This window comes from Aegilops tauschii, chromosome 3, assembly GCF_002575655.3.
Source record: "Aegilops tauschii subsp. strangulata cultivar AL8/78 chromosome 3, Aet v6.0, whole genome shotgun sequence".
NCBI lineage: Eukaryota > Viridiplantae > Streptophyta > Magnoliopsida > Poales > Poaceae > Aegilops > Aegilops tauschii.
In genome coordinates, this window is record NC_053037.3 from 295,497,395 (window position 1) to 295,510,039 (window position 12,645).

The following is a 12,645-nucleotide window of genomic DNA, read 5'->3' on the forward strand; positions in this document are numbered from 1 at the left end:
AGCTCGTCCGGCTCCACCATGCCCATGTCTAGCGGCTGGCTGCGGTCCCCAGGGTGTTGGTCCAGTCGCCGGCAAGGTAGAGTAGTGGCATAGGACACGTGTCGGCTCATGGGATTCAATGCACCGCCGTCCCCCCATGCCCTACTCTTCTTCGTTGGAGCCAGGAACCCGTTGGGTGCCAGTAGACGCCTGATCGATGATGGATCCATCCTGGGACAAGCTAGTGACATCCACCATGACGCGGGTGCGACGCCCGGACTGCTGCACCATATGGGGCGCTGGAGAGTGCGACTCGGCCTCGCCGACGTCCACCACCGCGAGGGCTGCTGCTGCCTCCCGTGCTCGCAGCCATGCACGACGGGCACCTCGTGCCATATTTTTGTTGCACAATGCCCACGGTGCGTCCCACTGCTCGGCGCGCCAATGGAAGGGTTGCGCGTCCGCCAGCGCATTCGAACGCCAGACGGCCCGCACTGCCTCCGGTGAGGCAGCGACGGCACACCTAGCATAGGATCCAAATGCCATTTGGGCGGATGTGATGGATTCCCAATGGGAGCCAAAGCGCTGCCGTGCACGGGCCTCCTCCCGGGAGCGGCTGAGCGCAAGCCGAACGGTCATCTCCTCCTCGGGGCTGCGTGGGATGAGCTCGTGGTTGACGGATCCTGAGGTGAAGGACTCGGATCCGCTATCCGCCATGCCGGAAACGGCTGGAGACCGCCGGAGGTGAGCTTGGGTGGCGGAGGGGAATAGAAGGGGGTGGAGTGAAGTGGTTAGGGTTTGATCCGGCGAGCGGATGTGGAAGAATATATGTGGGGTCGGGCGCGCCCTATATCCGCTGCATATTTAGGCTGAATATGAAGGATGTCGGTCAGTCCGTACGTTTGAGGCGCTTGTTGGATCAAAATTTTGTGATAGGTCAGTGACCCAGCGGCCCGGCCGGATGTATGAGGCTGATTTGGGGCTCCCGATGCCCTTAGGCCAACTCCAGCGCACGCCCCCATCCCGTCCGACCCGTCCATTTGGGGCAAACGGACAGACCCCACGGCCCAGTGCGCGATGGCCTGGCCCCATCTTGTCTGTTTTGTGTCCGGCCCGACCCATTTCAAGCGCAAACATGCGCCCGGTTTGGGTCCAGGCGCACAGCGAACGGACGCGCCACTCGTCTGCATCGGGGCCGCATGGCAGGCGGTCACCTACCTCCCACCGCCCAAATTAACTACGCATGCGCGGTCGGCCCCGCCCGTCATCCGCCCAGGCGAGCGGTCACCGTCTGATACGTCCATTTTGCATCATGCTTTTATATTGATATTTATTGCATTATGGGTTGTTATTACACATTATATTACAATACTTATGCCTTTTCTCTCTTAGTTTATAAGGTTTACATGAAGAGGGAGAATCCCGGCAGCTGGAATTCTAGACTGGAAAAGGAGCAAATATTATTGACCTATTCCGCACAACTCCAAAAGTCCTGAAACTTCACGGAGAATATTTTTGGAACATAAAAAAATATTCAGTGAAGAAAGTACCTGTCGTGGTGGGCGCACGGCAGATGCCAAGGGATGGCTAAAGAGAGGAGAAGGCTCGAGGGCGCTGGTGGACTCCAGAGGCGAGGTTGGCATGAGCGGGCGCGGGACGCCGGACATACCCAGGTTCGGGGCTCTCCGGAGAGATAATACCCCTAGTCCTGCCGAGTATAGTTCGATGATCGATAGTACAATGTTGCTCCTGGAGCTGTATGGAGGAGGAAGGAAGCTGGCCAAGGCTTGGGCTGCTCCTTCTCTCCGGTGTTGCTGTTTTGTGGCTAGTCCTCTTTCTCGCCCCCCCGGATGATCGTGGGCTCCTGGGGGTTTTATAGTCCAACCCCCCGGGGGTACAATGGTAATGTTATAAGTTGGTGGGTCCGAGTTGTCGGTGTCCGGGGACCCGGGCTGGGTCCCGCTGAGGGCTTGTGGTTCGCCGGGTTCCCCTAGGTGCGGGCCCCGCAAGCCTAGGGGGACTGTGCGCCGTCTTGTCGATCGTCAGGGCGTGGCCGAGTTGAGTCACGTACCGTGCTCTCCGTCAGGTTGCCGCTTGCTGTTGTCAGCGGTGAGGGCGAGGGCACTGTAGCCACGCCGGCCCTGGTCAGCGGGTAGGTGACGGGCACTGTTGCCACGTTCCTGCTGACCAGAGGCATGGGCGGGGCACTGTTGCCTTGGTCATCGTTGATTGAAGTCTCGTCCCCATCATACGGCCTGGATGGGACGGGAGTTGACCCGCGGCTGTATTGCGTAGCACACCATGGGTGGCGCTGTCTTGTTGAGGAGGCTTCGGCCGTGCCGGGTTCGGCTGTCTTGCGCCAGTTGTTGAGGCCGAGTCGACGTGTCTTGCCGGGTCGGCTAGTCTGGCCGGCTTGCGGGGCTTGGCCGGGTCGAGCGACCCGGCCAAGCGCGTGCCGGTATTGAGGGGCGATGCCAGCCCCGTTGTTTTTGAAGAGGATCCGAGTTCCGTTGCCTGCCCGGGGTCCATCCCCCCGACAGTAGTCCCCGAAGCTATGAAGGTCCGCCGTCTTCGGACGAGTGGGCCTTCGCAGTTTCCCCCTTAAGCAAGGTGGATCTGCGAGCGCCGGGTCCGGCAACACCCACGGTGTGCCGGTTTTCTCGGAAACCGGATCGCGGCATCTTAGCCATGGCGGGGACCGAGAAGTCCGCCGAATCGTGGGGCAATCCCTCGGGCTTTGCGCGGGCGCCACGTGGTGCACGGAAGTCGGAGGGGCCTGACAGGCCACGCGCATGACGGGACCGGGCGACGGGCCAGGGCCCACCCCCGCGCGCCCTCGGCCCAAGCGCGCGGATTTATTGCGGCGTCCGGGGGCCGATTGCTCTTACCGGGCAGTTACTGCACTTGTACGTGCGCACTTATTGCAGGGTAGTGGAACGGGCGCATGCAGACGATCCCACTTCCCCACGTTCAAACTGAGGGTTATAAATCGGGGGGCAGGGGGCGGCGGACATTATTCTCGCTCGCGCCCTCCTGTCCCTTTGCTCTCGCTCCGCTCTTTGCAACTGACACACTGCGGCGTCCGCTGCTCCGAGCAGAACTCCTTCGCCGTCCATCTTCCTTCTTCTTCCTTCGATCATGTCGCTGCCATCGGGCTCCTGGATGGGTTCGAACGTCACCTACGAGGACATCACCCAACTCCGGGTGATGCGGTGCCTGCCGCGGGAGACGGATGTCGGCCTCCGCCTGCCGCGCGGCGAGCAGAGGCCTTGGCCCGAGGGGCAGGAGCACGTGGTCTTCCTCACGCACTTCGAGCGCGGGTTCGGGCTGCCGGCGAGCACCTTCTTCTGCGCGTTCCTGGAGTTCTTCGGGCTCCAGCAGCATCATCTTGGCGCCGGCGCCATCGTCCAGCTCTCCGGCTTCGTCACCCTCTGCGAGGGGTACTTGGGGGTCGAGCCTACGATCGACCTCTGGGCGCGCTTCTTCTCCTTGAAGCAGCAGGGCCCGTCGGCCGGGGAGTTCGCCGATTGCGGCACCGCCGTCATCTCGAAGCGGCCAGGGGCGGATTTCCCCAAGATCCCGTTGGAGGATTCTGCCAAGAAGTGGCATAACTCCTTCTTCTACGTCCGCAACCTTGGTGCGGATCGCATCAACCTTCCGGCCTTCGCCATCGCACCGCCGCGGGCGAAGACGAACTGGGGGTACTCGCCCAGGCGCCCGTCGCAGGAGATCGTTAATCTCTGCGAGCGGGTGACGGTGATGAGGACGCAGGAGGGGCTCACCGGCATCGACCTCCTCGCCGCGTTCATCATGCGCCGGGTACTTCCGCTTCAGGGGCGCTCCTGCCTCATCGGCGAGATGGTCGGCCTTCAAGACCCCAACCGCATGGGGTCGACGCGGCTGTCCGCGGAGCAGGTCGCGCGCGGCGTGAATGACATCTCCAAGGCCAACCTTGGGGAGGACTGGTGGTTCGGCAAGGCGCCGTACAGCCAGTCGAACCCAGCACCGCGGGTGAGTGTCGGGTCTTCTTACTTTGCTGCCGCGCACCTTCTCATCCGTCCTGACGCGACGCGGGTGGTACTTCTGAACGCGATTCGGCATCCTTACGCCCGGGCCCCGTCGCAGGTGGAGCCGGTGGCGCCAGAGGAGCCCGCGGCTCATGGCGGGGAGGAGGAGGCCGAGTCCGATGCCGGCGCTGGGCGTCGCGCAGGTAAGTCTCGTGTTTTCCTTCATGTGTGTTGAATTGCTGACCGCGACATGGAATGGTCGGTGCTAACGCCAGTTGTCGGTGTAGTGGCGTTGGGCGGGGGAGGCGGCGACGCGGGCGGAGCCAGGTCCCCGCATGGGGCGGCGCCGAGCCGCCCGCAGGGGAAAGACAGCGTCGCGCCGCGACCCCGAGCCCCGAAGCGCACGGCAGACCCGGTCGGGGCCGGGAGGCCGACCAAGAAGAAGCGCGGCGGCGGGCACGGGAGGCCAACCCCGGTCCCGGTTTTGGCAGGGTAAGCTTCATCTCTCGTTTGCGCTCAGATTTTTTTTCTTGAGCTAGTCTTGTTTCTTTTCTGCTCATTCTGTCTTCTTCTCCAGGTCGCCAATCGCGCTGGCGAGGGCGGCGGCGGAAGCCGCGACCGCCGAAGGGGCCGCGTTCCGCAGGAGCCGGTCCGACCTCGCCGACCAGGCCGAGGTGGAGGGACGGGCCGACTCGGACCTCGGCCTGGATCCGAATGACGCCGAAGCCTTGGCCTGGCGAGACAGGAACCGGGCCGAGGCGGAGCTGGAGGCGGCGTCGGTCCGTGCTTGGACCGACGCGGCTGCGGCATGGCCGCGACCCGGCGCGGAGCCGGCCTGGCGCGAGATGCCGGAGGGCACGGTGGTGGCGGCGACGGTCTTTGAGCCATCGTCGGTGAGGGAGCGGGGCCGTGGAGGCCGGGCTAAGGTGGTGATCCTCGACCGGGTGGTCGTGGAGGTGGAGGATGACACCCCGCCGCGGGCCGACGTGGTCGAGCGAGCGGGGACTGATGGTGGTGGAGGCGGCGTCATTTTGGAAGAGATGCTGCGGGCGGCGGTGTCGGAAGCGCCGCCGGTTTTGGAGGAGGCACCGCGGGCGGCGGTGCCGGATGCCACCCCGGCAGCTGGGCCAGAGACGGCGACGCAGGGCATTCCGGCGTCCTGGTCAGAGACGGCGACGCAGGGCGTCCCGGCGTCCGGGTCATTGTCGGCGCTGGGAGGGGCGTCGGAGGAGGTGTTGGCCGCGTCGCGAGCGGCCAGCGGGGAGTACGCCTTGGTGCCCCGGCAGGGAGGGCGCCGAGCTGCCGTGCCGCAGCCGACGCGGAGCGAGGGCGCCGTTGTCTTCGGGCCTCAGACCCAGGAGGAGGCGGCGCTGGACGCCATCAGTCCCCGCCTGCGAGGCCGGACGGAACGGCTCGAGGCCTTCGCCCAGGCCGAGGCGGAGCGGACGCGCGACCTGGAGCACGCCGTTCTGGTAAGTCTTCTTGTAATTTTCTTCTTTGTGGGGGCGCGCCAGCGCACCCACTGGGTGTAGCCCCCGAGGTTCGGGCCAACTACGTAGTAGTTGGGTCGAATCTTTAGAGTGTTGGCCTTGTTCTGATTTCTGCTTTCTTCAGCATCTCGACGCCTTCCGGGTCGCCGCCTACAATCGTCTCCTGGGCAAGCACCGGGAGCTCGTGGAGCAGCTTGCCGCCAAGGAGGAGGAGCTCCGCGTCGCCGCAGGTATTCTTGTGCTCTTTTCTAGTGGGGGCGCGCTAGCGCACCCACTGGGTGTAGGCCCCGAGATTCGGGCCAACTGTGTAACAGTTGGGCCAAATCTTAAGTCTTGCGTTTTTCTTCTGCTGAGTCCTTTTTCGCAGCCGAGGGGCTGTCCTGGCGGACTCGTCTGCTCCGGGCCAGTCATCACTACGACCGGCTCGTTGCCGACACCGGCCGTCTTGGCATCGAGGCGGCGCAGGCAAGGGCGGAGGCGGCCACGGCTCGGCGTTCTCTCCACGAGGCCAACCGGCTGCATGAGCAGCTGGCGGGTCACAAGAGCCGCCTCGAGGCCGAGGTGGAGCTCCTTAAGGCGGAAGGCGCCAAGGTAGCAGAGGCGCAGCAGGCCCTGGTGGAGGCGGACCAGCAACAACTGTGGGGGCAGGTCACCACGGCTGAGGGGGCCCGTGAGGACGAGGCCCGTTGCCGCGGGGCGGCCGAGAAGGCGGCCGAAGACAAGGACGCCGAGCTGAAGGCGGCCCTTGCCAAGGCGGCCGATCTGGAGAAGGCGCTCGAGGAGCACGACCGCGCCATTGAGCGAGAGTGGCGTGGTACGTTGCTTGAGGTGCAACACCTGGAAGAGTCCTTCTCCAGTAAGTGCTTTTTCTTGTCGTTTGCCGGGTCGGGATCCGGCCTTTCTTCCTTGTTGTTCTTCTTCTGACTCGCTTCTTCCTTTGCGGCAGGGGCCTTCCCAGAGACGCAGCGGCTGGCGGAGGAAGCCGTCCGCTATCAGCGCGACCCAACCGGCGTCGTTGGGTCCGGGACGGATCCGCGGGTGTCCAGGACCTTCCCGGAGATCATCGCCGCCGCTGAGGCCCGCTTGCAGGTCCTGGGAACGTAGTTGGGGCGGTTGTCCCAGGCTGGCACCGCAATGACGGCGGCCCTATGGCCGGACTCCGTCCAACCGAGCAGCTTCTCGCGCCTGGCGCGTTGGTTGGAGATGGGGCCGGACCGGCTTGGTGAGTGGTGCGTCTCCGCCGCTCGTGCCGGTGCTGAGATGGTGCTCCGGTTCACACTGTCCTGGCATCCGGACCTGCAGCTGGACGCGTTGATGGGCCAGCGGGCCGGTTCGGAGCAGCTCTTGCAGGAGCAAGCCGGCCGGATCGCCTCCCGGGCCAGCTACATCGCCGAGTTCGCCTTCCACGACGAGTTCCATCCAGAGCGGACGGAAGACGGCAGGGCTGTGGACGGCGACGCCTATGGCTTGCTCCTCCATGATCCGGAGGGGAGCTCGGAGGAGACGGGCGTCTACCGCGACGCGGGTGCTGAGGAGGACACCGGCACCTCGCTGGACCCGGAGGCCGCCAGGGGAGAGCCGTCGATGTCGCGACGCGGCGCTGGAGATGCCTGAGACACTTTGTGTAAAATCTGTTAAATAGCAGATCCACCCACCCACTGGGGTTTTAGGGTGTAATGAACTCGGGCCGTGGGCCTTTTCTTAAATACTTGTGTAGATGTCGTGGGTGCTTTTGCTTTTTGCCTTCCATTTTTTGGACCGATTTCATGTGCTTTTCCTTTGTCAAACCTCCCCCCCCCCACCCGCGAGTCAGACGCCCGAGACTCCGGTCCGTGACAAGGAGTTCGGTTCTTTGAGATGAGCGCGCAGGACTTGGGTCCCTCGAAACATTGAGCGCGAGCGAAACACCCACTGGGCCGGCTGGTGGCAATCCGGCGAAGCCGGTTGGCGAGCAGCCGGTCGTGCGGCTGTTCATTTGATGAGTGGTGGGCCGGGTTGATCGACCTAGCAGCCTTTGACTTAGTGTATGAAGCGTAAAGGAGCTTTGGCCCGTTGTGCTTGCCAGCCGACAGCCAAAGTTGGATCTGTGGCTTTAGGGCGAAGTGGGGGACCGCGACATCCTAACTTTATCAGGAATCACCAAGTAAGGCGGCGGCGTGGCGACCGAGCCGGCCAGCCCCCGAGCCCCCGGGTCGAGCGAGTCGGACCGGTGGCCGGGTTCAGTGGTATAGTGATGCAAGAAAGTAGGGACACAATAAATTGGTCGACAAAAGGCAGTCCCCGAGTCTCGTTCGGGGACACCATAGTTTCATGCGTTTACAAAAGGCGATGATACATACGCTCGTGCGGCTAACTGTAAAACAGGCGGAGGAGTTCCGCGTTCCATAGCCGGGTCGTTTCTTCACCGGCGGTGTCCTTCTTGCGCTTCCTTGACTTGCGTGCATCGATGAAGTAGTAGGCATTGCGGTCGTGCAAGGCCCTGCTCACGATGAATGGGCCCTCCCATGGAGGGGATATCTTATGCTGGCCTGCCTGCTCTTGGACGAGTCGGAGGACGAGGTCGCCCTCGCGGAACGCGAGGGGCTTGATCTTCTTGTTGTGGTAGTGCCTCAGGCCTTGCTGGTAGATGGCCGAGCGACTGAGCGCCAGGAGGCGTGCTTCTTCGAGCAGGTCGACGCCATCTTCGCGGGCTTCTCTGGCTTCGGCTTTGGTGTACATCGCGACGCGCGGCGAGTCGAACTCGACGTCGGTCGGGATGACGGCTTCGGCTCCGTAGACGAGGAAGAACGGGGTGAACCCGGTCGACCGATTCGGCGTGGTGCGTAGACTCCAGAGAACGGCTGGCAACTCGTCAAGCCAGTTGCCAGGTGAGCGGATGAGTGGCTCGACGAGTCGCGGCTTGACGCCGGACAGGATGAGTCCATTGGCCTGCTCGACCTGCCCGTTGGACTGCGGATGCGCAACGGAGGCCAGGTCGAGGCGGATGCCGGAGACGGAGCAGTATTGCTTGAGCGCGCCCTTGGCGAAGTTGGTGCCATTGTCGGTGATGATGCTGTTCGGCATGCCGTAGCGCACCGCTATGTCCTTGATGAACCGGACGGCTGTTGGCCCGTCCAGTTTCTTGATTGGTCTTGCCTCGATCCACTTGGTGAATTGGTCCACTGCCACCAGCAAGTGCGTCATGCCGCCTCGAGCGGTTTTGAAGGGTCCCACCATGTCGAGTCCCCAAACCGCGAAGGGCCAGGCGATCGGTATGGTGCGGAGTGCTAACGCCAGCTGGTGGCTGCGTTTGCTACAGCGCTGGCATCCCTCACACTTGAGGACGAGGGACTCGGCATCTTGCAGGGCCGTGGGCCAGTAGAAATCGTGGCGGAACGCCTTGGCCACGAGGGATCGTGATGCGGCGTGGTGCCCACACTCGCATTGATGTATGTCAAGGAGGATGTCGATTCCCCATTCCTGCTCGACGCAGCGCTGGAACACGCCGGTGGAGCTGTGCTTGACGAGCTCGTTGTTGATGATGCTGTAGGCGGACGCCCGGCGCTGCACTTGCCGAGCTTCGGTCTCGTCCATGGGGAGAACCCCGTTCTCCAAAAATTCTGATATTGGGAGGGCCCAAGATGGAGCCGCAACCACGGCGAAGACGGCCACCAGGGTGGGTTCCGAGTCGGCAGCCCCCGAGCCGGGTTGAGCAACCCCCGGGTCGGGGATGGCGAAGGCCGGGTCTGGGACGATGGTGGCCGGGTCGAGCTGAGCAGCCCTCGGGCCGGGTTCAGCAGTCCCCGGGCCGGGTTGAGGTGCGGCTGGGTCGTCTGGAACATGGATGGACTCGGAGTCCGGCGATGGCTTGACGGACGGCTCGCGCAGGTGCTCGAGGGAGACGTCGGACGGGATGGCTTGTTGTGACGAGGCGATCTTGGTGAGCGTGTCGGCTGCTTCGTTCTCCACGCGCGGGACGTGGAGGAACTCGCAGCCCTCGAAGGATCCAGACAACTTCTGGACGAGGAAGCGGTAGCTTGCCATGTTGGAGTCGCGGGCGTCCCATTCGCCGGAGCATTGCTGCACCACCAGGTCCGAGTCGCCGTAGCACAGGATGCGCCGGATGCCGAGTTCCTTGGCAAGCCGGAGGCCGTGCACAAGGGTTTCGTACTCGGCGACGTTGTTGGAGGCGGCGAAGTGGATCTGGAGCGCGTAGTGGAGCCGGTCGCCCTTCGGGGACGACAGTACGATGCCGGCCCCCAAGCTGAGTCGCATTTTGGACCCGTCGAAGTGCATGCGCCAATGCGTCGAGTCGGGAGGCGGCGGCAAGTACTGGGTCACGGTCCAGTCGACGAGGAAGTCGGCCAGGGCTTGAGACTTGATCGCGGTGCGGGGCTCGTAGAGGATTGTGTGGCCGGCTAGCTGGATCGCCCACTTGGCAACCCGGCCAGAGGCATCCCGGCACCCGATGATTTCTCCGATAGGCGCCGTGCTGACCACGGTGACGACGTGCTCTTGGAAATACTGCTTCAGCTTCTTGGCGGTGAAGTACACGCCGTAACACATCTTCTGGTAGTGTGGGTAGTTCTGCTTGGAGATGGAGAGCACCTCGCTCAGGTAGTAGACCGGGCGCTGGAAGGCTTGGATCTTGCCCTTCTCTGGTCGCTCGACCACCAGCACCGTGCTGACCGCCCGCGAGGTCGCGGCTATGTAGAGCAACAGCGGCTCCTTGTCGGTCAGCGCGGCCAGGACTGGTGCGGTGGAGAGCATGCGCTTGAGGTCTTGGAAGGCCTCGTCTGCCTTGCCGTTCCATTCGAACGGGCTCGTCTTCTTCATCAGTTGGTACAGGGGTAGCGCCCTCTCGCCCAGCCGGCTTAGAAACCGGCTGACCAAGGCCAAGCATCCGGTGAACTTCTGGACATCGCGCAGCCGAGCCGGCTTGCGCATGCGCTCGATGGCCTTGATCTTCTCCGGGTTCGCCTCAATGCCGCGTTCCGAGACGAGGAAGCCGAGTAGCTTTCTGGCCGGGCCGCCGAAGACGCATTTTTCCGGGTTAAGCTTGACCTTGTATTCGCGGAGGTTGGCGAATGTTTCCTTCAAATCATCGAGGAACGTGAGGTGCTGCTTGGTCTTCACCACGATGTCGTCCATGTATACGTGGATATTGCGGCCGAGTTGCGGCAGCAGGCATTTCTGCATGCAGCGCTGGAAGGTGGCGCCGGTGTTCTTCAAGCCGAACGACATGGTGATGTAGCAATACGCCCCAAAGGGCGTGATGAAGAACGTCTTCAGGGCGTCGGTCAGGTCCAGCTTGATCTGGTGGTAGCCGGAGTAAGCGTCCAGGAAGGACAGGAACTCACAACCGGCGGTCGAGTCGATGACTTGGTCGATCCGCGGGAGGGCGAACGGATCCTTGGGACAGGCCTTGTTGAGGCTGGTGTAGTCGATACACATGCGCCAGGTCTTGTTCTTCTTCAGGACGAGAACTGGATTGGCCAGCCACTCGGGGTGAAACACTTCCATTATGAAGCCGGCCGCCAAAAGCTTGGCGACCTCTTCACCAATGGTTCTTCTCTTCTCTTCGGAAAATCGTCGTAGGGGTTGATGGACAGGCTTGGCGTCCTTGCGGACGTGAAGTTTGTGCTCGGCGTACTTCCTCGGGATACCTGGCATGTCCTTGGGGGTCCATGTGAAGATATCCCGATTCTCACGGAGGAAGTCGACGAGCTCGCCTTCCTATTTGCTATCGAGGCGGGCGCCTATGACAACGTACTTGCTGCAGCTGGGGTCTTCTGGGTTGGGCTTCACTTTCTTGGTCTCCTTGGAGGGCTTGAAGGCGGCCTCGTCGGCCGAGTCCGGGCTCGGGATCGACGCGGCGGAGGCCTAGCCTGCCAGGGCGACGATCCGGTCGAGCTAGCGCCGCTCCTCGGCAATGACCAGTGACTCGGCCAACTTGGCGCCGTCTCGGGCGCACTCTAGGGACTTGCGGTAATCGCCGGTGACGGTGATGAGGCCCTTGGGACCCGGCATCTTCATCTTCAGGTACGCGTAGTGGGGAACCGCCATGAACTTGGCGAGCGCAGGCCGGCCCAGCAACGCGTGATACGCGCTGGACAGGTCCACCACCTCGAACCAGATCGGTTCGCGCCGGAAGTGGCTGCTGTCACCGAACAGGACATCTAGCCGGACCCGGCCAATGGGGGAGCAGGAGAGGCCGGGCACGATGTCGTGGAAGATCGTTCGGGTTGGCTCCAGGTCCTCGGCCTTGAGGCCGAGCTTGGTCATTGTGTCGCGGTAGAGGATGTTGATGCTGCTGCCGCCGTCGATGAGGACTCGGGAGAACTTGCACGTGCGCCGCGCGACGATGGTGGGGTTGAGGACGAGGGCGTAACCACCCGGGCTCGGCATGACTGCCGGGTGATCCTCCCGGGTCCAAGTGATCGGGCGATCCGACCAATGCATGAACTCCGGCTTGGCCGGGACGACGGTGTTCACCTCCTGTCGAAGGAGGCACTCGTTGTGCTTGTCGTCGCTGAGGCTGGTGAAGACGACGTAGGCCGCGCTCTGGTCCGGGTAGGCGTCATCGCACATCGCGCCGCCAGCTGGAGGCGGAGGCGGCTGTCCCGCGCCTGGAGCCGGAGCCGGAGGGGGCGGGACGTCGCCCCTCATGATGCGCTTGGTGATGGCGCACTGCCGAAGCGTGTGTGTGGAGGGTCTTGTGCCGCTGTGGTGCTTGCAGGGGGTGTCGAGCATTTGCTCGAAGCTCCTGGCGGGTCGCCATGCCGTCTTGCCGGTTTGCCGGCGTTTCGCCGCCGGGTCTGCCGCGGGCTCGGTGCCCGCGACGAGCTGGTTGTCGTGACGCGGCGCCGGCTGGTTGGCCTTGCGCTTGTTGTTCTGGTGATGCTGCTACCGGCTGCTTTCGCCGGCCGGCTTCGAAGGGGGAACCGGCTTCGCCTTGCCGGCTTCATCCAGCGCCACCTGGATCTTCATGGCGGAGTCGGCATTGGCGTACTTGTCTGCCGTCACCATGAGCGCGGCCATGGTGGCCGGCTCGGAGCGTAAGAGCTTGTGCTTGAGGAGGGTGCCGTCTCGGCACCCGCTGACGAAGTACTGGATCGCCTGGACTTCATGGACGCCCTCGCAGCTGTTCCGGAGCTCGGTCCAGCGTGCGAGGTACTCGCGACCGGTCT